The sequence below is a fragment of the Musca domestica genome, unplaced genomic scaffold (assembly GCF_030504385.1).
Source record: "Musca domestica strain aabys unplaced genomic scaffold, Musca_domestica.polishedcontigs.V.1.1 10, whole genome shotgun sequence".
Taxonomy (NCBI): Eukaryota; Metazoa; Arthropoda; class Insecta; order Diptera; family Muscidae; genus Musca; species Musca domestica.
Window position 1 is genome coordinate 7,373,162 of NW_026712115.1, and position 22,202 is coordinate 7,395,363.

At 35.2% G+C, this 22,202-nt stretch overlaps 1 long non-coding RNA gene across 1 annotated transcript in view; it reads right to left on the reverse strand.

The window, feature by feature from the left end:
* Nucleotides 1-9,746, reverse strand: part of LOC131803954 (uncharacterized) — a 134,392-nt gene extending 124,646 nt beyond the window's left edge. Inside the window, exon 1 of the long non-coding RNA XR_009342842.1 lies at nt 8,938-9,746. This is a non-coding gene — a long non-coding RNA (uncharacterized LOC131803954). The remainder of the gene's footprint in view (nt 1-8,937) is intronic.
* Nucleotides 9,747-22,202: the final 12,456 nt, after the last annotated feature.

Below are 22,202 nucleotides of genomic sequence, written 5' to 3' on the forward strand. Positions count from 1 at the left end.
CGCTCATTATCGTGGAACTGGTAGCGAAGCGGGACGTCAAGGAAGTGGACGGAAAAAACAGCAACATCAGCAAAAATGGTTCGAAAAGTAAAGAAGCGACTTGATCGAAACCCGCGTCGCAATGGCCGGAAAAGCTCTACACATCGCAATATTCCATTCAACAAATATTGGAAAATGAGCTCGGGATAAAGCCATTGAAATTCCAAAAAGTGCCATAACTTACACCACAACAGAAAGAAAATAGACGCAAACTGGCTAAAAACATGCTTCGCTTTGCGAAAGAGGTGAACTGCCGAATTTGGGTTTCTCCGATGGGAAAACATTCGTTGTACAGTAGTTAGTAAACAAACAAAATGATAGCGTTTACTTGCCAAAGAGGTCAGCTGAAAATGTGCACCTTCGGTTGGCCACCAGAACTCAAGCGCAGGTCATGGTGATGGTGTGGACCGCCACAACAGCCGATGGTCGCTCTCCGCTCGTATTAATCGAGGGTGTCATCAGAATAAATTCCGAATGTTATAGCGAAAATATTATGGAGAGTGTATTAAAGCCTTGGGCACGCAAACATTCGCAAGCATTCTGACAGGACTCAGCCCCATCGCATTTAGCACGCGTCACCCAAGAATGGTTACATTACTGGTTACTCGCTCCACTTCTATCGCACAATGGCCACCAAAATCTCCGAATACCAATCATTTGGACTATTGTGAAAGCAAGGTTGGTACTAAAAAAATACCAAAGTGTCGATCACCTCGAGCCAGCTCTTCGCTGGGAATGAGCCAAAATACCGCAGAGGAACTTTCGGGCAGCGTGTGACGGTTTCACGGCCATAATTCGAACTAAAGCAGATCAATTCGATTTGTGCAATTTGAGCAAAATTGAATGATCCCAAGTTTTTGAACCCTTCGAGAGGAGACGGACTGAACGACTCCAAACGTTCTGAAACGGATTTGGTCCAATGATATATACCCTCTGTAGCAATATATCTGACGGTATAAAAAAGGGGTTTTTGTTGTAACAGACAAAACAACTTATGTGGTTATGCTACTTCGTTCAGGTTGAACGAAAGCATAACAAGTGGAGAAAGATGTAAATGTTTATAAGTGCGGTTGTAAGATTTAGAAGACTTTCCAAAAGAATTTTAGTCTTATTTAATTCTTTGGTTCCTCTTCTACTGAGCTTTCGATCTCGTCACTTGGGAAAAAAAATGTTTTTTAAAATAACTTCTGGGGAGAATATCCCAGACAAAAAACAAGGGCCCTGATGAGGATTGGATGGCTTAGCCACATTTTCAAATAATTCGGACATTTACCTTATGTCTCCTCTCGCGATTCTACTTGTTTTATTAGACCTCAAATACGTTAATGACGTCTACTTTAAAATACCTTCGTAAATACTAAAGATTCAATAATTATTAAATGCAAACGCCTTTCAGATACACACATCCTCGCCTTAATTAAGTGTTCTCCATATGTAATACACCGAAATGCCTTCGAACAACTTGATTAAACTCTTGTTCTCGAAAGTTTCTTCAAACTGACATTTTTAACCCCAAAGCTTTATTACGTATTAAACTTGAAACTACATGCCTACCTACATACATACGTACATACATACATACGAATGTATGTACGCACATATGAAGTCATCATATATAGAGGAATGTTGTCTGTCTATACACGTGCTTCAAGATTTGCGGAAATCATCTGTCAAAGAATTTGTTAGGGCTTCGGGAGGAATGCCTTAAATTGCTTGTTCTTCATATCACACAAAACCACATACCGTTTCCGAAATAATTCCCCTTAATGGTCACAGATTTTCAAATTCAAGCCCATCTACGTTCTTGTCGTCGGCATTAGGGGAGAATCCTTGGAGAAAGGATTCATTTGAATTAATGGCCCAATACTTGTGTAAAATTACCAAACTATAAATATGTGTGTTTCAAGGGCAGGAAAATCAACAGTCCCCACCACCACCACCGTCAGCATACCCTCCCGGCAACCGGCACGAATCCAAAATGATTCTTTTCATTCATCTTTGAAGCAAGACAATACGGAAAATTAAAGATGTTATTAGATTCTTTTATGAAGCGAATAATAACAAAAATAACAACAACAACAAACACAGTAGCAATAAGCACGGAACAAACGCTTTGAAGGAAATGTCTGACTGGCTCTTTGAATAATAGAAAAATAAACTCATAAAATTGTTTACGGCTGCGAGATAAGAAGAAGGACAACACCGGCAACAACAGCAACAACGAAGACGACGAAGGAAAGTGACATCGCCCAGCTGAAGAACATCAAAGCCAAATGCAACCACCGCCACCATGCCTTAGATGTCAAAATTGAATGTTGAATAGTTGGCGGCCAGCAGTGCATAGCTGCCACACACACACACACACACATTTGTAAGACGTAGATTTACCGTGTCACAGACGAAAGTAGGCTGAGCTGCCGTAACCAACCGCCAGCGACAGAACGACAAGCTGAAAGACAGACGACACATTATTGGAATGTCCTTTTTGTGGGCTAGGTGGTGGGTAAGTAGCTTAGGCCTTGGCAGCTTTATGGAAATCACGGAACACACATAAATATTCAAGTTTATTGAAGGTGGCTTTAATGGTTCCACCTTTCAGGTCCTCGCCCTCGTGAGCTTCAAAGAACATTATTCAGGATGTCAGGCGTAAGATGATTGCCACCGTCAGCCCCACCACCTTTGGATGCTCACAACTTAAAATAATAGATTCCGGCACGTAGTGAAACTTTGCCATAGCAACAACCATTAACTGAAAAATATTCAACTAAAACATCGGCACTTTGTTGTCCCTTTTGCAAGTTGTCGAGATTTGTTCCAACTTCTTCGTTTTGCATTGTAAATCAGAAAAGAAACGCAGAAACATTTATGAACGTTTATGATGTGTAAAGGTCATTTGATCTTAAATTCCTGAAGTGAATGTTCGTGAACGTTGTATTGAAATGAAAACGCAACAGCAAAAGCAACAAAAACACAAGTGAAAAAGAAGAAACAAGAAAGCTTTCTTTAGTTGCCCTACAGGTAATACCCGGAATTATTGGGGACATGGTGTAGGAAATGAACTTAGTTTTCAAATAACAGAAAAGTGTTTTTTTCCTTTTGTAGATGTGTCTAACATTAAACAAATTCCATTAATGTAAACAAAAATTTATTATTCAATAACACAAAAAAGTTATAAAAGTTGAAAATGTTTGTGAAAAGTAACTAAAGAAACGGACGTGTCGGCCGGTGAGATGTCGAGGAAAAAATAATGCTTGAAGTAAAATAATATTTTTTTGTTTATTCTTTTCTAGGAATTATTGGTGTATTTTTAGGTCATAACGCGATATATCTCTTGAGGATGTTTTTTTTTTTCTAAAGCAAATTTACAAAACTGTATTTTACAAATCTAATACATGTTTTGGATCCACGGTCTTGGCGAAAAAAAAACTTATATCTAGAATATAAAATCTTCTGCATAGAATTCAATTCTGTCTATGTTCTTCAGCCTGTCACAAAGGGAGTGCCCCATGCAAAAATGTAACAGAATATGTCAAAATGGCAAAAATAATAACAAGAACATAAAGTCTGCATTACTAGTAGGTCAAAAATTATTACTTCTCTCTAAAAATTTACAAGGAAATATATCTTACATCCAACTACAAAAGCTAAGCTTGAATCTTCGAGTCATTATGCACAAAAAACAAATAAGAAAATACGAAGAAATTGTCTTTTCCTTCTCTTTTTGTCTGATTTGAAAGAAAGTGACATTCCGCTGAAGAAATTTGGTAGTGGAAATATTTCGACATTATTTTGAAAATTATTTTAATGTTGCAGAATGTGTGTGAAAATCGACCAGAAAACCTGCACGATTGCATTGAAACGTCGATGCCACCAAAACGAGTCACCGTTTGGTGAGGATCTCGTCCAGAGGCATAAGTGGACAATTTTTTGAACAAATTCTGGCTATTACGTTATTGGGCTATGTTGAACGAATTTTTATTCACAAAAATCTAGAAGCAGGATATTGAAAATATGTGGTTTCAAAAAGGCGGCTCTACATGCCACATAGCCGAAGCTACTCTCGGTTTGGAGATAGAAGGCTCAAATTTTGCACAGTTTAACAGTAGGCAGGTTAAGTTCGTAAATGGGGCATGTCGGTCCACGTTTTCGTATAGCTCCCATATAACCGTACCTCCCGATATTCGTTATTTTCATGATTTCAACGACATTATTTACCGGAATTATTTAAAATTTCATATCTGAAGTTCGTAGAGGAAAGCCTATGAAAAAAAAAATTCGTATGCAGGTCCAAGTCTTCGTATATTCCCCATAGAACGGTTTTCATTTAAGTGGTAGTATTCGGATTTTTTTTTTTTTTGAAATTTTTCAATTTCCTCGGAATGGTGAAGGGTATTAAAAGTTTAACCCGGCCGAGCTTAGCTGCTTTTTTACTTGTTTTTTTATTAATCTAATGAGTGTTCACGTTTTCTTATGGGTTCTATATTGGGCCAGTTCCATATTTTACCACATTTTCAATGAAATTGACTACACGAGGAGACGATTAGGATTATTGGGAAATGGCAATTCTGCTGAAAAACAGGACAAAGAACTTAAAATTACTTAAAATCAGGCTATGCCAAACAATGCAGCAATGACACTTTTTGGGAATGGATCCAGTTGAAAACAGTGAAAAATAGAAATCTTGAATTAGGATATACCGAAACATGAAATAGTCTTCAAACCAAATTGATCGATAAAAAAACAAGTATGTGATACCCTACAGCATTACAATATGTTGGATGTTATCTTACATCAAAATCCATTTTGGAATTTTCGCTTTTGAAATTATGCCATTGAGCCATGCCCTTAGCTTTTTGACCGGGGTTATGTGCCCAGTATTTACGCACTCCGTCGTGTTGTCAGGCATTTAAAACAATTTCACACGAAATTTGTGGTCCATTTTGCAATCGAAATAATCCAATGCTCATCCAAAATGCTCGACTTCTTCTCTGTCCTTAACTCTCTTCTCATGCTAAATTCCGAATTGATTGTTTTTCAATTATGAGCGATTGAAAAATTAGGAAATTGTTAATTTTGTTGGTCCATTTGAACCCCTAAATGCACATCACCATAACAAAAGGCGAATTAAAGCCTATTCGACCCTAACCCTACCCCAATGCAAAATTTCTTGAGGATCGGACGATAATTGTGACCTGTATATAATACTCTCAACACATAGTGTTGCGGGGTGCATAAAACCCTTAGAAATGTTCAATTTAAAATCGTATGTCAAATTGAAAAAATCGCATGCGATAAGAAAATGGGACAAAAATAGAAAAGAATTGACAAAAAAATATTCATTTTTTGTTGGTAGGTGTTTACGCGATTTTCTTAGGGTTTTCCCTTTTCTGGCATGAAGCCATAGGTGAAATTTTGTCAAAATCCAATTGTACAGTGGTTCTTGACTTATTAGCGGAATAACTTACATCAACTTCATTAACATATAGATTGTACCTATTTCGTTACATATCCGATAATGATAATGGTCAGAAATGACCTTTTAATGTATTTGTGATTCGCTGTTTAGTGGAATTTCTTTTCTTACATAAAATTTATGGTTTATTTTTTCTGTTTCTGTTTCTGTTTCTGTTTTTATTTTTTCTGTTGCCGAGGCAGGCTTCTGTCCAGCCCCAAACTCTAACTCCATGCAAAATTCAGAGTCGATTGCTCTATAATTGTGGCCTGTAGAGCAACAGAAAAATTAAGATTTTTATATTTTTGGTCCATCTCAACCCCTTAACATTTTACGATCATATTCAAAAACAATAAGGTTCTATTTTGACCCTAACCCCACCTTCATTTTTAATTTCGTAAGGATGCGATCATAATTGCGACCTGTAGCTTAATTACAAATTAACATGGACAGACGGACATACATAGTCTGATCGACTCAGCTCGGCAATATAGGAAGATTCATGTATGATTTCCTATATCGGGTACCAACAATTCGAGATGTTAAATAATTTTTACCCAATCAAACTTATAATACCCCCAACACTCAGTGTTGTAGGGTATAAAATGGCTTTTTGGTTTCTTTTTTCATGTGGCTAAAATTTTGGGCAGGACAGAAGCCTAAGAATTTGGATCGTCATCGATTAATAAAATATATGGAAATGTCCCTTATACCACGAATATTTTAATTCACAATCTCATATATAAAAGAAGGAAATAAGAGGTGGACCGCATATAACTCAAGGACAGTTGCACAGTGTTTGAAAATTCTCAGGAATTCAGTACGGCCTTTCGGCAGAAAAATATGTTTACAAAAATATGAATATTTTTCTGTAATTTTTTTTTTTGTTATAACTTATCCTTACATTTTATCGAATTGGTTGCAATTTGGAACAACCGCTTGAAATGGATAGAAAACCGACCAAAATCTGATACAAATATTATAAAGTACCGGCTTTGGGATATATTGACAACATTCCTCACTTTTTATGATAACCTTTGAATAATGTTAAAATATTCGTGATTGATAAAAAAAATATTTGTATGTGCAAATCTAAATGAAAACGAACATTTATTTCCAATTTTTTGCGGGAAAATTTTTTGTGATAAAAATTTTCAACTTTTGTGAGGTAGCCACCAGAAGCAGATTAACATCAGATCCCAATCTGACAGATATATTTAGATATACCAAGTTTAAAAAGAGTCGCTGACTTGTTTCGCAAGTTATGAGATATATAAATACTGAGAGTTGTGATCTTTTGTGGGGAGATGGTGGTTGGTACCAGAATGATAGGTCCTTTCTATCCGTTCTTGATATCAAATCTTGTGTTGGTAAAAGAATTGAGATTGAGAAAGAACCCTTTGTGGGGAAGGTGGGAAGAAAGAACCTTTTTATACCCTACACCACGAGGGTGTTATGTCTTTGTGCATTTGTTTGTAAAATAGAGAAGGAAGCGAGATAGACTCAAAGTTACTTTATGCATGTCAGTCCATATGTCCATGTATTTTTGTGAACAAAATGCAGGTCGAATTTATTATCCGACTGAGATAAAACTTTCCAAAAATAAGTGTTTAATTTTTTTTAATATCGGCTTTAATTTGGATATAGCTCTCATATATAGCCTCCTTCACATTTGTTGAAAATCGATTCAGAGTTGGATATAGTTCCCAAATTTTGACTACCCTAAACCCGCGATACGCATTCAAATAAAGTTCATAGTTGTTGTGATCTACTTTACATAAATTCCGAATATAACATTTTCTTGTTGCAGGAGCTTTACTAATTCAAAAAAAAGGGCCAGGTCGGTTTTTTGCTTTAGTACCTATATAAGGGTAAATCCCGACTTTCCCAAAAATTTTGGTATTTTGTGTTATCTTTATGTAGAGTGAATTTAATAATGATAAAGAATGGTATAAAAAGTTGAATTTTTATTCAATATAAAAGTATATTTACAACCAAAATATATATGGGTTCAACATAGGTAAAAGTTTACCTTTTAAACATTTTTTAATAGAGCCCTAGATTTTGATGTATGTTCCATATAGTCAATCCGAGTGATTTTCACGGGCTTCACCCACATATAACTGAAATTTTATATTGAGGAATATAAGTCGGAAAAAAACATACTAGGAATTTAGATTCGTATCCTATGAGAGATAGAAATTTTCAATATTGTATTTGATTATTTTGAATTTTAAGCATTTCGACTTTTTGTAACATTTTCCAAACAATTTGTTTTAATTAAGTATTTCTTGTGGATTATATGTTAAAGGATAAGAAAGAACTTGAAGTTTCCATTGCAGTAGCTGTACACACACCTTATAACAAAGTGATTTTAAGGGTTAAATAAAATGCACTTAGTACTTAAATCAGGGCTGCGGAGTCGAACAATTTGCTGGACTCGAAGTCTGAGTCTTAAAAATCATTCTAATTCGGATAAACCAAAATTTTGGTCATTAGTTTCCCATTCAAGTTTTCCGATATTAAGGTCAGTCTACATGTAATTCAGTTTTCTAGTGGCAGAGATTTTAACTTCAAATTTTGACAAATAAATAGATGTCTCCTATTGAAAGGATTTCTCAAAATGTTAAGTTTTCCGAATAAAATTATATAAATTTTTATTTCTTCGCAAATTTTAAAATTGACCTTAAATATGAGATCTTGTGTCTCAGACTCTCCATAAAGAGCATTCTTGATAATCATAAAACTCTTATGTAGTGTAAGTATGATTTGAAATGTCCCGACTCTGCAGCCCTGATTAAAATCAATTTAATCATTTTGCATCGACTTTTAAAATAGTTTACTTAAAACCCCCAGAATTAAGTCAATTTTCTTTAATGGCTTAAATTTGGTTCAAGCTTATTAATCAATTCCATTCGACTCATTTCTGATTCATTATTCCATTTAATAATTAATTTTCTAAATTACTCTTATCATTCATTGGAAATCTATTGAAGAAGTTCTCGGGTAAAACCGCACTTGCCACCATCATTGGTTTCTTGTTAAGTTTCGCAAAACATTGCGGTAGTGTTTGATTGATTATCTTTGGTAAGGAAAGTTTGTGTTTTCACATCTGAACGTATTCCCGCAGAAAGTAAAGGATAATTGCGAAGCCAGGATGTGTGTGTGTGTGAGAGAGAATATTTCTCGTTTCAAATTGCGTGCATTGCATGTTTGTAGAACAACTCAAGTTCATAGATATCTTTGGCGCTTCGAACATCTGTGCACAGCCAAACTTCTTAAACACAAACAAAAAAAAGACAGATAAATAACAACAAAAAAATTCTCATCATGGTCGCTAATGATGAGCTTGTAAACTATTCGTAGGGCAACATTCTGGCAGCATGAACAAAAAACTAAAATTCATTGCTTATTTCTGTTTTTTTTTTTTTTCGTTCTTTACAAACCAATGGAATACTTTGAAGATTTTAATCAAAGTTAGATTGCAAGACACAATTCCGTTTCAAACAAGTATGCCTTCCGGCTAAGGCCTCTTGACAATGGCTGTTAAACGGATGTTTGCCACCAGGCATCAATGTTAGCAGCACCAGCCAGGCACAACTGCAGGAAACTTTTTTACAATAAAAATAACGATGCTGCTCAGAGCAAAGGAAGTGTGTGCCAAGCAACAATTGAATGGCCGAGAACTATTCACTTTTTTCGGCTTATTTTTTTTTTAATTTTTCAATCACAATTTAAAATTCACCTTTTGTGTATTTTTAATGCAGATCTGTAGATTTGTTTTCACTGCCCATTCAAATTGATTTACAGCTTTTTAATTTTAATTTATCAAATATTTTTGAATATTTTTTTTTTTTTTTGGCAAAATCTCCATGAAATATTTTCCCACTGATTTTTTTCTATTTTTTTATTTTTTTCTAAAATCGTATTTATTTATTTATTTGCATATCCAACACGTTCTGCTGCTAATCATTATTTCATCACTCAAAATCGCATGTGCTTCTCAACATGAATCCGGAGTATTTCAGAATCGCACGTCTAAATACGCGTAGTCCATTCGGCACACTGACGATAAACTCTAAATGTTTATCAGAAATAACTGAACTCCTTGCCAGGCATTCTGGCGAACCGACTGACATAGGTCGCGCACAACACAACCAACGACTGTGATTCTTGGCATTCCCTTTTGTTGTTCATGTTCCTTCGATGTATGCTTTGGCATTCGGATTCGTGTTTTTCACGGGACAAAGGCCGTTCGTTGGGTGCACACAGCCGGGTAGGGTGGCCAGGATGCGGGCTTTGCAAGCTGTGTTTTTATCTGAATCCTTCGTTGGGTCGTTTACATTTTCGAAAAACTTGAGTTTCGTATGAGAGCTAAACGAACAGCACAAAATCGTCATAGCCAATGTTGTTAGCGTCATCATTGCCTGGCAGGCTGGCTGCCTGTTTCCTTGCCAGCTTCCTGAAAGGGCGAAAATCTCCCATCATGTACAGCAAGCCATTCGTTGGCTCTCTCACTCTGGGGAATTGAGTGGCTACAGTTCTGTTATTTGTGCTGTGTATTCCCATTTGTTTAACAGTAAACTTTAATAGGCCTTGTAAGCTTTACACAAAAAAGCTTTTTTCGAACATAATCTCTTAACTTAACGAAAATGACATTTCTCTTGTATTCGAAGTAAAGAGAAACGAATTGTACATCTTTAACAAGAAATCTCTACAAACCGGCACACTTGTTGTTGCCCCCAAACGCTTCGTGAAAATTCGTTGGATGTTTTTTAGATACAATTTCGTTATTATTTATCTGTAGAATGGTGTACTTTCGTAATGATTTGAGTATGGTAAAATGTGGTGAAATTTGTTAATGACGGTTTAATTTAAATTATTTATTTTTGAATGATTCAAAGTAAAATTAGATTTTAATTATTTGTTGTAAATAATTGTAATTATAGTTAAAAAAACAGTTCACTTGGATTTGTTTTGGCTCCTTCTAAATACTTCTATCAGGAAAGGATAGTAACAATTTTGGAGTATTTGCTTCATGTCGGATTACCGATAGATAAACACCACTAAAATTTGTGATAAAAAGAAAAAAAAAATAATTAAATAAATAAATGTTGACCGTTTGTCGGAAAGATTCTAGAATGATGGAATCAATAGATTCTTTTATCACAAACAATATAATATGAGTAGAAATAAAATAATGTGGAAAGTTTAGGAGTAATTGTATATTTAGACCCTCAGCCATATGGCTCATCGATTTTAAACCTAGGTCTCTTTTTACTTAATCTGTTTCAAGACAATTGTAGTCGATCTGACGATGTCCGCCCGTCCGTATGTTTGTCTGTCTGTCTGGATGGTGCATAAAAAAACTCTCGAAGGGAGTATCCCATTTGATCCAAACTTAGTACATCGTAATATTATTGTCAAACTTAGATCGAGTTCGGAGATGGGAAATATCGGACCACACCTTCTGGTACATCCCCTGCAAAATGTCAAAATTTTCAAAGAAAATACTTTACTGCACAGAAAAAGAAATCCCAACTTTGAAACTTTCAATATTTTTGCATAAGTTCTAGGTCAGGTGCGAAAATGGAAAATATCGGTCCACTCCTTCTGGTACGTACTCCACAATCAGCCGAATAACCATCCGAAATAATAACCCATAAAGAGTCACAATTGTCAATACTTTTATCAGTCATGACTTGCGAAATAAGACGGCGATTCTTCACAACTTGCTATATGTAAATAGTTTTCTTAAACAGAAATCAGATATTTATATACATATATATTTAGTTCCGCTATATCTGTTACCCAAGACTTTTTCCACATTTCCCAAAAATTTCATATAAATCATATTAAGTATAGGAAATAGTAGTTGATATAGTCCGTCTTATGTCAGATACGAATTGGTCAATATTATCTAACTACTTCGAAACCTCGTCAATAAAGGGTCAACAGTTTGAATAATCATAACTCAAGGCTGGGCGTATACATCTATCGGCACAACCGACTGTTACTATATATTTTACTTGTTTTTAAAATTATTACATATGAGGTTAAGACAATATGTGATACTTAACTTTGTTCTTATAAAGAATATGGTCGTTTTAAAAATTTGGATTTTATGTGGCGGGAGGTACATACTATATAATATCAGTAGAAGTATTAAGAATTTAAATCTTGAAAAGCCTTTTAAGATATGAACAAGTAAAAGAACATTAAGTTCGGCCGGGCCAAACTTTTAATACCCTCCACCTTAGGGTAAAGGAAACATTAGAAGAAATGTGGCAAAAAACCATCAAAATACCGAATATCGGAGGGTACCGTTATATGGAGGCTATACCAAATCATGGACCTATACATGCAAGGTTTCGCCAACGAAGCTAGAACCCATTATGACCTACAAATACCAATTTTCAGACAAATACGTGAAAAAAATGTGGCAAAAATCATCAAATTACCGAATATCGGGAGGTAACGTTATATGGGGGCTATACCAAACCGTGGACCTATAATTACAATGATGAGTATAGCGTAATACCTGCCAGTATTTTTAATGCTATCGAAAAGTCCAAGTACCTTTCGACGGATTTACGCCACGAGCCGAACTCGCCAGCTTTCCCCGAGAATTCTCTTAAGGATCTTACTATGTCGGGTATTTTGTCTAACTCGTCGATTCGAATAGTCCCTATAGGTTGGTCTCCCCCTTCATCTGGAGTATCCTGTCTGAGGAATTCTGTCATTACGGCCCTAATTTCTGAATTGAATTGAATTTTTATTTATTGTATTTTGTTTTAATTTGTTTCTTCAATTTCTTAATGTCGATTTTTTTGAAATTGTAATAATAATTTTTTTTTAATTATTTCCTTTTATTTTTAACAATTTTTTTCACACAACCTACAAGGTTTACACATTCCACATTTTATGAACCGATTTTATGGGGCTATACCAAAACGTGGACCTATACATGCAATGTTTTGCCACACGTACAGGGACCCGTTATGACCTACAAATACCAATTTTCAGACAAATACGTGAAAAAAAATGTGGCAAAAATCATCAAATTACCGAATATCGGGAGGTACCGTTATATGGGGGCTATACCAAACCGTGGACCTATAATTATTCATCATACGAACTGGGACCCATTATGATCTACAACTAGCAAATTTACAGAGAAATTCGTAAAAAAATGTGTCAAAAATCATCAAAATACCGAATATTGGGAGGTACCGTTATATGGGGATTATACCAAAACGTAGACCTATACATACAATGTTTCGCCACACGAACTAGGACCCATTATGACTCACAAATACCAATTTTTAGACAAATCAGTGAAAAAATGTGGCATAAATCATCAAAATACCGAATATCGGGAGGTGCCTTTATATGGGGGCTATACCAAAACGTGGACCTATACATGCAATGTTTTGCCACACGTAGAGGGACCCGTTATGACTCACAAATACCAATTTTTAGACAAATCAGTGAAAAAAATGTGTCATAAATCATCAAAATACCGAATATCGGGAGGTACCTTTATATGGGGGCTATACCAAATCATGGACCCATACATGCAATGTTTCGCCACCGGAGCTGGAAACCATTATGACCAACAAATACCAATTTTTAGACAAATCCGTGAAAAAATGTGGCAAAAATAATTAAAATACCGAATATCGGGAGGTACCTTTATATGGGAGCTACGTCAAATAATGTGGGCTGTATCGTAATTTCAACAGACAGACGGACATCGTTAATTCTACTTAGAATTTTATGCTGATTATGAATATATATACTTTATGGGGTCGATGACGAATATTTAAGGATGTTACAAACGGAATGACAAAGTTAATATACCCTCCTTTCCAAGGTGGAGGGTATAAAAATGTCCATATTCGTACCTGTCTTAAACGCGATTCGAACGCATGAGCTCAAATGTGGACTTGATTTGATTTCTATGTGATTTATTATTCTAAATGAACATAATTTAGTGAGGAGGTGCCAAAGAGGTTGTATAAACTTTCTGGCCCTACCAAACTTATAATACCCCTAACGAATAGTGTTTATTTATACTAAAAATATTAAATCTTTATTCTATTGGCTTTATCATAATCATTTAATTGTGATTTTTATTTCAACGAAACAGTTTTGTTCGTTTGTTTGCATCAGATTTAGATTTCAATTTTTACCGGCGTAGAAAACAAAAGAGTGTGTTGAGAAATTCGAGTTACATATGCCAATGCTATCTAATGCGTTGTACTTGGCAAAACATTAATCTCTTGGATTATTTATTTAATTGCATAAACTAATTAACTTTTGCAGATTTAGCAAAGTGATCTTAGTCACAAATATATGTTTTAAAATCCTCAACTTTTTTAAACTTAATAATCAATATCTAGGGCTCTGAAGCTCAGAGTGCGCAGTAAGTTTCCCAAAAAGAAAGAGACGTATATGTAGTGTAATCTTAATATGCCTAATTTGTTTGGACCATTCTTATTTTCGTCTTACACCAATAAATAATTATATCCAAATTGAATTCGTATTGATTGGCGTTCAACTAATATTATCGTTATATAAACATATGTAATATTAGCAATAATATTAGTAGCAAAAATAAAACACAAGAAATTACAATTACCACAGACATGACTACACAAAAATAACAAGCGGCAGCAGCAGCAGTAACGGACAACGAGGCAGTAGAACCCAAAACTCCCGAAGCTATTAAAATGATTTTATTGCTCAAACATTGTTGGGTAATTTCAATAAATTCCTACACACACGATTATGTGTACTCTGGGTGTAGTAATGTGTAAATATCAATAAAATAAATCATATTTAATAGTTTATCAATTACGAGGGACGTCTAGTCTCGAATGAAAATGAAAATCGAAAAGGGTATTAAGATATTAACATTGAAATCCAATAAATTGTATTCGATACACAGTTCAGATACAATATTCAATAAATTTTGTTGGAAAAAATTATTTATTAAAGAAATTTTGTAAATTACATCTAGGCGCTACTAAGGGCGTAATTGTTTACTAAAGACGTGATTGTTGTCATAAATTAATGTGGGGTGTTTTTTTCAAAGGTTTGGTGATAATTTATGTGAGACACAAGCTTTTTGTTGTATTACAACTCATTATTTAGTATATCTTGTAAATAGGACAAAGAGCAAACAAAAAATGTATGGATGGTCTATAATGGTTATTGGAGAATGGAATGGTGGGATAATATGTAGGATGATGAGATTTTCACGAAGTCAAATATTATTAGCCCTTGATGTCAAATGTAGTCATAATTGAGCAATTTATACATTGTTAATAATAACACACGGACAGACGAACGGACGGACCGCTAGACAAATGAATGTATTATACGTTTGATCTTGTTTAGGTCCGTTCACAATTTTTTGATTTATATAGGAAGTTGTAACAAAAAAAAATCTGCTTTAAAGTCCTTGCCACATTTTTCAACTTCATAGGCTGCACTTCCAACCTACTCCGCAGCATTTTTATAAAGTTTTGCCAAGACCTAAAGATACAGTTGGGCATTTTGAAATTGTTACCATTAATTAAACTTTGTTATACCCTCCACCATAGTATGGAGGGTATATTAAGTTTGTCATCCCGTTTGTAACACTTCGTAATATACATTTTAGACCCAACAAAGTATATATATCCTTAATCAGCATAAAATTCTGTGTCGATTTGGAGACAGAAAATTTTCTATGCAGGTCTTCGTATAGCCCCCATATAACGATCCGTCCGTCTATCCGTCTGTCAGTCTGTAGAAATAACTCTAGCTTCCGAACGAAATGAAGTAGGTTGATAAAATTTTACTCAAATGTATATTATGTCTACAGAACTTTTGGTATTGAAAATGGGCCAGGTAGGTCCACATTTTTGTATAGCCCCCACATAATGGTATTTTGGTGATTTAAGTGACATTATTCACCAGAAATGTTTCAAATTTGGTATTTGTAGTTTGTAATGAAGAGTACAGCCTATGACAGAAAATTTTCTATGAAGGTCCTTTGCAGGTCTTCTTATAGACCCCATATAACGGTACCTCCTGATATTTGATAATTTTAGCGACAAGTTTCGCATTTGAGTATTGCAATGGCTTATGATGATTTTAGCTACATTATTCACCGAATTTTTTCTAGATTCGCATTTGTATATTGTGATGGCTTATGACAAAAGTTGCCTATGCGTCGTCGTATAGGCCCTAATATAACGGCTAAATTCGGTATTTTTAAGATGGAGGTTGTTTTTAAGGTAGAGGGTTGGATGGATACTCAAAGTCCTTTACATGAAAGTTTTATGCCGACCAAGTTTAAAGAAATGCTCTTCCAATACGCGAAATGGTTTACCTATTTAAATCATAACATTCAATGGGAGGATGCGTTAACTAGGTAAACTCCATTGAAGGCGAGGCAGATAACTCAAAATTGTTCAAAAAAAAAAAAAAAAAAACCACCACACCGGATATAGGCCCAGAAGAAATATTGGGATTTATGATATTTAAAGACAATTGGATATTTATTTCATATTCATGAATTTTGACTATTTGTGGAAGATACCAGAAGTGGTGGGCCGATACGTACCATATTCACAACAGATTTTGTATTGAAAGAAATATTGAGGTGTGAATTCTCCTTTTGCGTTTTATGAACTTCATGGCTATTCATACCAGATGTTGTATTAGTAGAAATATTGAAATGTGTGAAGCTTTGAATGAATCGGATACTTATTTCGCATTTTATGAGAGTTTGGGTTATTCTAAATGTTGACACGGTGTGGTGGATGTACCAGAATGTGTGAACCTATATGATGGAATATAATATATGTCATAATAGAAATATTGAGATATGTCTAATTCTGAGAGACTTGAATGCGTTTTATGATCGTTTTGGTTATTCAATTTGCTTACCATTTAGTGGGACGATATCTACCAGCTTCGCAACAGATCTTGTGCTGATAAAAATATTGAGATGTGCCAAATTTGAAGGAATCGGATTCTAATTTCGAGTTTAACGAGCCTCATGGCTATTCAAAATGTTGACCCCTTTGTGAGGAGGTACCAACCGGAGTGGACCGATGTTGCCTATCTACAAATCCGACCTAAGTTTGAGAATAATATTACGATATACCAGATTTAGGTCAATTCGGGAACTCCCTTCGAGGATTATTGTGCCCACCAGCAAGCCCGACAGGCTGACCGACGGACACCCCTAGATCGACACCAAATAACCTGAAACGTAGACCAAGGATTTAAATCCGTTATTTCGATGAGACATTTTTTGGCGTAAGTTAAATGCAATTTTCATTGTAGTTTAAAACGTCCCAAGGATGGAGATAAGTTAAGGTTCTCTAACCTGTTAGTTAAGAATCATAGACGGTATAATGTACTGCTTCGAGTTGATAGAGAGAAATTAAGGGTGACTAACTAATATATTCGTAATGTAACGTTTACACTGCCATTGAAAGTAAGTACATGAAGCACTGTTATAAAGGCCCGATCAATAAGCTCACAAAACAAATCATGATATTTATACCCTGCAGAATATGCATAGAATCATGTTCTGAGTCCACTTATGCATGTCCGTCCTTCTGTCCTTCCGTCCGTCTGTCCATGTATTTTTGTACACAAAGTACAAGTCGCATTTATTGTCTGATCCAGATGAAATTTTGCAGAAATAATCGGTCAAAATTTAGATATAGCTCCCATATATATATCTTCGTCCGATTTGCCCTTCATTGTGCACCAAACGTGTAATATTAGCCCAAATATTATTGAATTCTGCACATAGGACCAGCCCGAATTGTAAGGCCAGAAATGCCTCGGCATATTTAGTAGAAATCGATCCAGAGGAGGATATTCCTCTCATATATTTGTTCATTTGGACTTTAAATTATAACTATAATCGTAGTTGTTTAATATATATATTTCTCACAAATTCCCCATATAAACTTTTATGTATAATGTGAAGCTACACATGGTCGGTCCCACACTTCTGTAACCTTTGGTGTTACATCAGCATTTCTTAATATATAGTTTTCAAAAAGTTAGAAATAATCATATTGTTCTGCCGATAAATATATATACTCAGCTTTTATCAGTTCGTTAAAATATAATTTGGCTTTTGTTTTATTTATCAGAATGAATGGAATGACCCACTTTCGCATCTCACCTCTTACTGATAAAATGCTTCCCATTTAATGTTAATGTTTGTTATTAAATTTTGGTCCTTTTTGCACGAGGTAGGGTTGTACCAAATCTAGTCCGATCGAACGAACTATTTCCTTTTCCGTATGAAAACTCTGCCTATGAGTGATTTTAAATTTATGAAACCACTGATACATTTAGGAACTGGTGTACTATGAACTAGATTAACCCAAATCTACGACGAGTTACTCGACGGAGTGGATCGACATATCCCAATATTTACATTACATCTATGGTGGATAGTTATATTGAGATACATGTTATACATAACATGGTTGAATGTTAAGAAACTTATAATTATTCATAGTTTTGATCCCTTGTTAGGGAGGTATCAGAAGGAATGGGTCAATAAAAGCCAAATCTCCAATATTGAGATAAAGTACGTTTGAAAAAAATCGCTGACTAGCTTTTCATAATATAAGAGTTTTCATTAATCAAAATGATGTCTCTTTGTGAGAGAGGTACCAGAAGGTGTTGTCCCCTACATTCCATCTTCTGATCAGATCTATTAGAATGTGCTAAGTTTGAAAGCAATCGGATGCTAATCCCGAATTTTATAAGCGCTGTTCAAAATGTTAACCATTTGTTGCGGATGTACTTGAAGGAGTGGACCAATAAATTCCATATTCACATCAAATCTCAGGTTGAGAGAAATATTGAGATATACTAAGATTGAAGAGAATCCCTGAGAAGTTTTGAACGTTATAAGAGTTCTGATTTTCCAAAATCTTTACTCTTTGTGGGGAGTAACTAAAAGGAGTGGGCTAACTAAACTAAAAAATACTGGGATTTTCAATTTTTTTTTTGTTTTATAAGATAAATTATTTTCTGTGAAAATTATTACTATTTGTGAGTTACCAGAAGAGCGGACCGACATTTACCATCTTCAAGCCAGTCAGACAGATGAATGGACCCGCCTAGATTGACTCCAAATGTCCTGAAAGAGATTTGGTCCAAAAAGACCGAGGGTCTAAAACCGTTACTTTGATTAGTCACGTTTTGATCGTATCAAATGATATATGCCCTGCGTAGCCATATACCTGAAGGTATATTATAGCCTCTTTGGGCACGTCAATTTATTTTACATTTTTTTTTCGATTCTAATTTGAAATTATTTTTATAAACTGATTCGTTGAAGATCATCAAAAGTAACTACAGGTCGATCTCGCATCCTTCTACATGTTACAAACAAATTCACAAAGACATAATACCCTTACCATTGTGTGGAGTAGGGTTAAAAACTTTAATTAAAGGTACTCGTGGTACCGATTGTTAAACGTAGACGTAGAATGTACGTATATTCTAAGTCGAAGAAGTTAAAAACGCTCGTGAACCTGTTCGGGCAATTTTCCTTCATAGAAGTTAGTACCCATCACTGATTTCAAGTACCTACTTTGAACCCATTCCGGTGAAAATATGACTAAATTTGTGAAAATACCGAACATCGGGAGGTACAGCTACATGGGGGCTACAAAACGATGTGGTCCCGTATAGGTAATTTTCTGTTATAGAAAAAGTAGCCTATTACACAAATCATAGATATTCCAAATATTTGGAGGTGCAGTTACATGGGGACTTTACACAAACTTGGACTTATATACAGAATTTTCTTCAAGAATGTTTCCAAAATACTAGAAATACAAACAGCCAATTTACAGCAAATTTGCGATGCCACAAATTCTGAACTTTTAATACACTCCACCATTTTGAGTGAACTTGAAATATTTCAAAACTACAGTTTAAATGATGACCTTTATACGGGGACAATACAAAGACGTGGACCTGCATAAGTAATTTTTCGTAATTGGCTGAAGTACACATTAAAATCTCTAAATACGAAATTTAAACAAAAAATAGAAAATAAAGGGAGGTAACGTTATATTTGGGGCTACTCGAAGACGTGAACCTGCATACGAAATTTTATAGGCGTAAGCTGTAGTACCCATTACAAACTTCGAATACGAAATTTGAAACAATTTGGATGTGTGATATCGCTAAAATCATTAAAATACCGAATATCCGGAGGTACCGTTAAGCTGCCTACTGGCTACACGTGTATTCAAAATCGTATCTTCTATCCCAATTCTTTCAAAAGATATCGTGCTTACAACTGACAGACAGACAGACATAGCAAAATCGTTTGAGAATTTTACGCTAGAATATATGTAAAAGGTGGGATGAAAAAACTGCAGCCAACTTCAGACTGCTGTCACTCGTCCGACAGCTGTTAAAATTATTCCAGATACAACTCTTTATATTGTTTACAAGCGTAAAAAACCATTTTGGTGAGAATTTTTCAGAAAAAAAAATTATTCGTGATGGAATTCATGCGTGATAGTGTGATTTCTTTATATTTGGCTGGAAAACCAGAAGTGACTATCGTCAGGGCACTCCAGCATTTAAATGTTAATAAATCGTTTGTGTCTCGTACCATCATTCGTTACCGTGATACTTGTATCGTATCCCGACGTCAACGAAGTGGACGGAAGAAAACAGCAACATCAGCAGAAATTGTTCGAAAAGTAAAGAGGCGACTTGATCGAAACCAGCGTCGCAGTGGCCGAAAACTGGCTCGTGAGCTGAACATATCGCAATATTCCATTCAGCCATTGAAATTCCAAAAAGTACAAGAACTTACACCGCAACAGAAAGAAAATAGACTCAAAAGAGCTAAAGAGTTGCTTCGCTTGGCCGAAAGTGGTGAACTGCCGAATTTGGTTTTCTCCGATGAGAAAGCATTCGTTATTTAGCAGTTTGTAAACAAACAAAATGATCGTGTTTACTTGCCAATGAGGTCTGCTGAAAATGTGCACCTTCGGTTGGCCACCTGAACTCAAGCGCCGGTCATGGTGATGTTGTGGCCGCCATAACAGTCGATGGTCGTTCTCCGCTCGTATAATATAGTCACGAAAATATTGTGGAGGGTGTATTAAAGCCATGGGCACGCAAACATTTTGACCACATTCGAGCAGCGTGTGACGGTTTCATTGGCCGTTTGAAGGCCAAAATTCGTGCCACTGGTGATCAATTCGAACAAATCTAAACTCATTCTAAAATTTGATGCTATTTCTGACCTTTTGTGCTTTCATTCAATAAAATTTAAAAAAAAAATGTAAAAATTATTGCGTTTGACTTTGTTGCAGTTTTTTTTATCTCACCCTGAACTTTGTAGAATCTACCTTGAATATTTCCTTCATAGAATGGTAGAGGGTATACAAATGGAATCTCTACCAAGTTTTGCAAAACAAAAAAGTCACTTCTTCATAAACCAAATCTTTTTCGTTTGAGGCATTCTGAAATAGATTCTATTTATTCAATAACTTTCCATTGACATTATCGTCAAATGGCCTTAATTATTTTTGTCATTCGTGTGTCTGATGCGTGTACACGTATGGTTTTATTCCCCCAAATTTGCCAGACCACTAGTCAAACATTAGCATATGTTGTGCCGCACGCAATGACCAATTTCGGTTTCATATTCTCACGCGTGGCGATGTGTGTGTTTGTGCACTTCGATTATAAATAGAATGCGCTGTGGAAATATCTATGCGGATATATATAAACAAATGCGATGCGATATTTATTATCAAAATAATGCATAAATGTTTTCTAATTAGGGCCCGTGTTCCATAAAGACACAGGGGATAAAGCTATGGAAGGTAGACACATGCTGGTCGCCCGACCACAAGCCACAACGGCCAAAATGCATTGATTATAGCAGTGGGTACATGGATGGATGGATGCTGGCCATCATCGTGAAAATTATGATTTGGTTGCCAATACAAATTCTTTGCCATCAAAATCAGACTCCTCGACCAGCAACAATTTCAAATGAACAAATAATAATAACAATGATGGGATGCAAAACAACAACAAAAAGAAAAATAATCGCAAAATAAACAAAATGTCTGCAAATAAATCAATTTAGATCAGATCATTTCAATTCGATTCGATGCGAATTCAATGCAGTGTGTAAAATTTCACTCTCCGCACGAATAAAATCGTTTGAAATTAAGTGCCAATAAAAATGTATTCATAATTTTTGATGTGTGTGTATGTGTAAGTGAGTGTGTTGGAGTGCGTGTGAGTGAGTGCTCACTTTTTCTGTTGTTGTTGTTGTCTTGCTGATTGATTTTTATTTTTCATTTCTAAATGACTATTTGCACACTTTGCACCGCATTCAAGTGATTTAAGTGATGAAATATGGCGACTTGACTCATCAATGGATTTAGTGCCGAACGCAACAACACCCAACCAAACACCGCAGAAACTGAAAGTGAAAAATCAATAAATATTAATTAATGAAAAAATATGATGATGACGACGACGACGACGTTGCTGCCGTCTGTTTATTTTCATATCAATTTTTACGATTTGATATTATTGTGCAATAAGCGTGTGCGTATGTGTGAGTGTTGGCATAAAAACTCAAAATTTTATGAGGGCAATTGTTGAGGAATTTTATTATTAT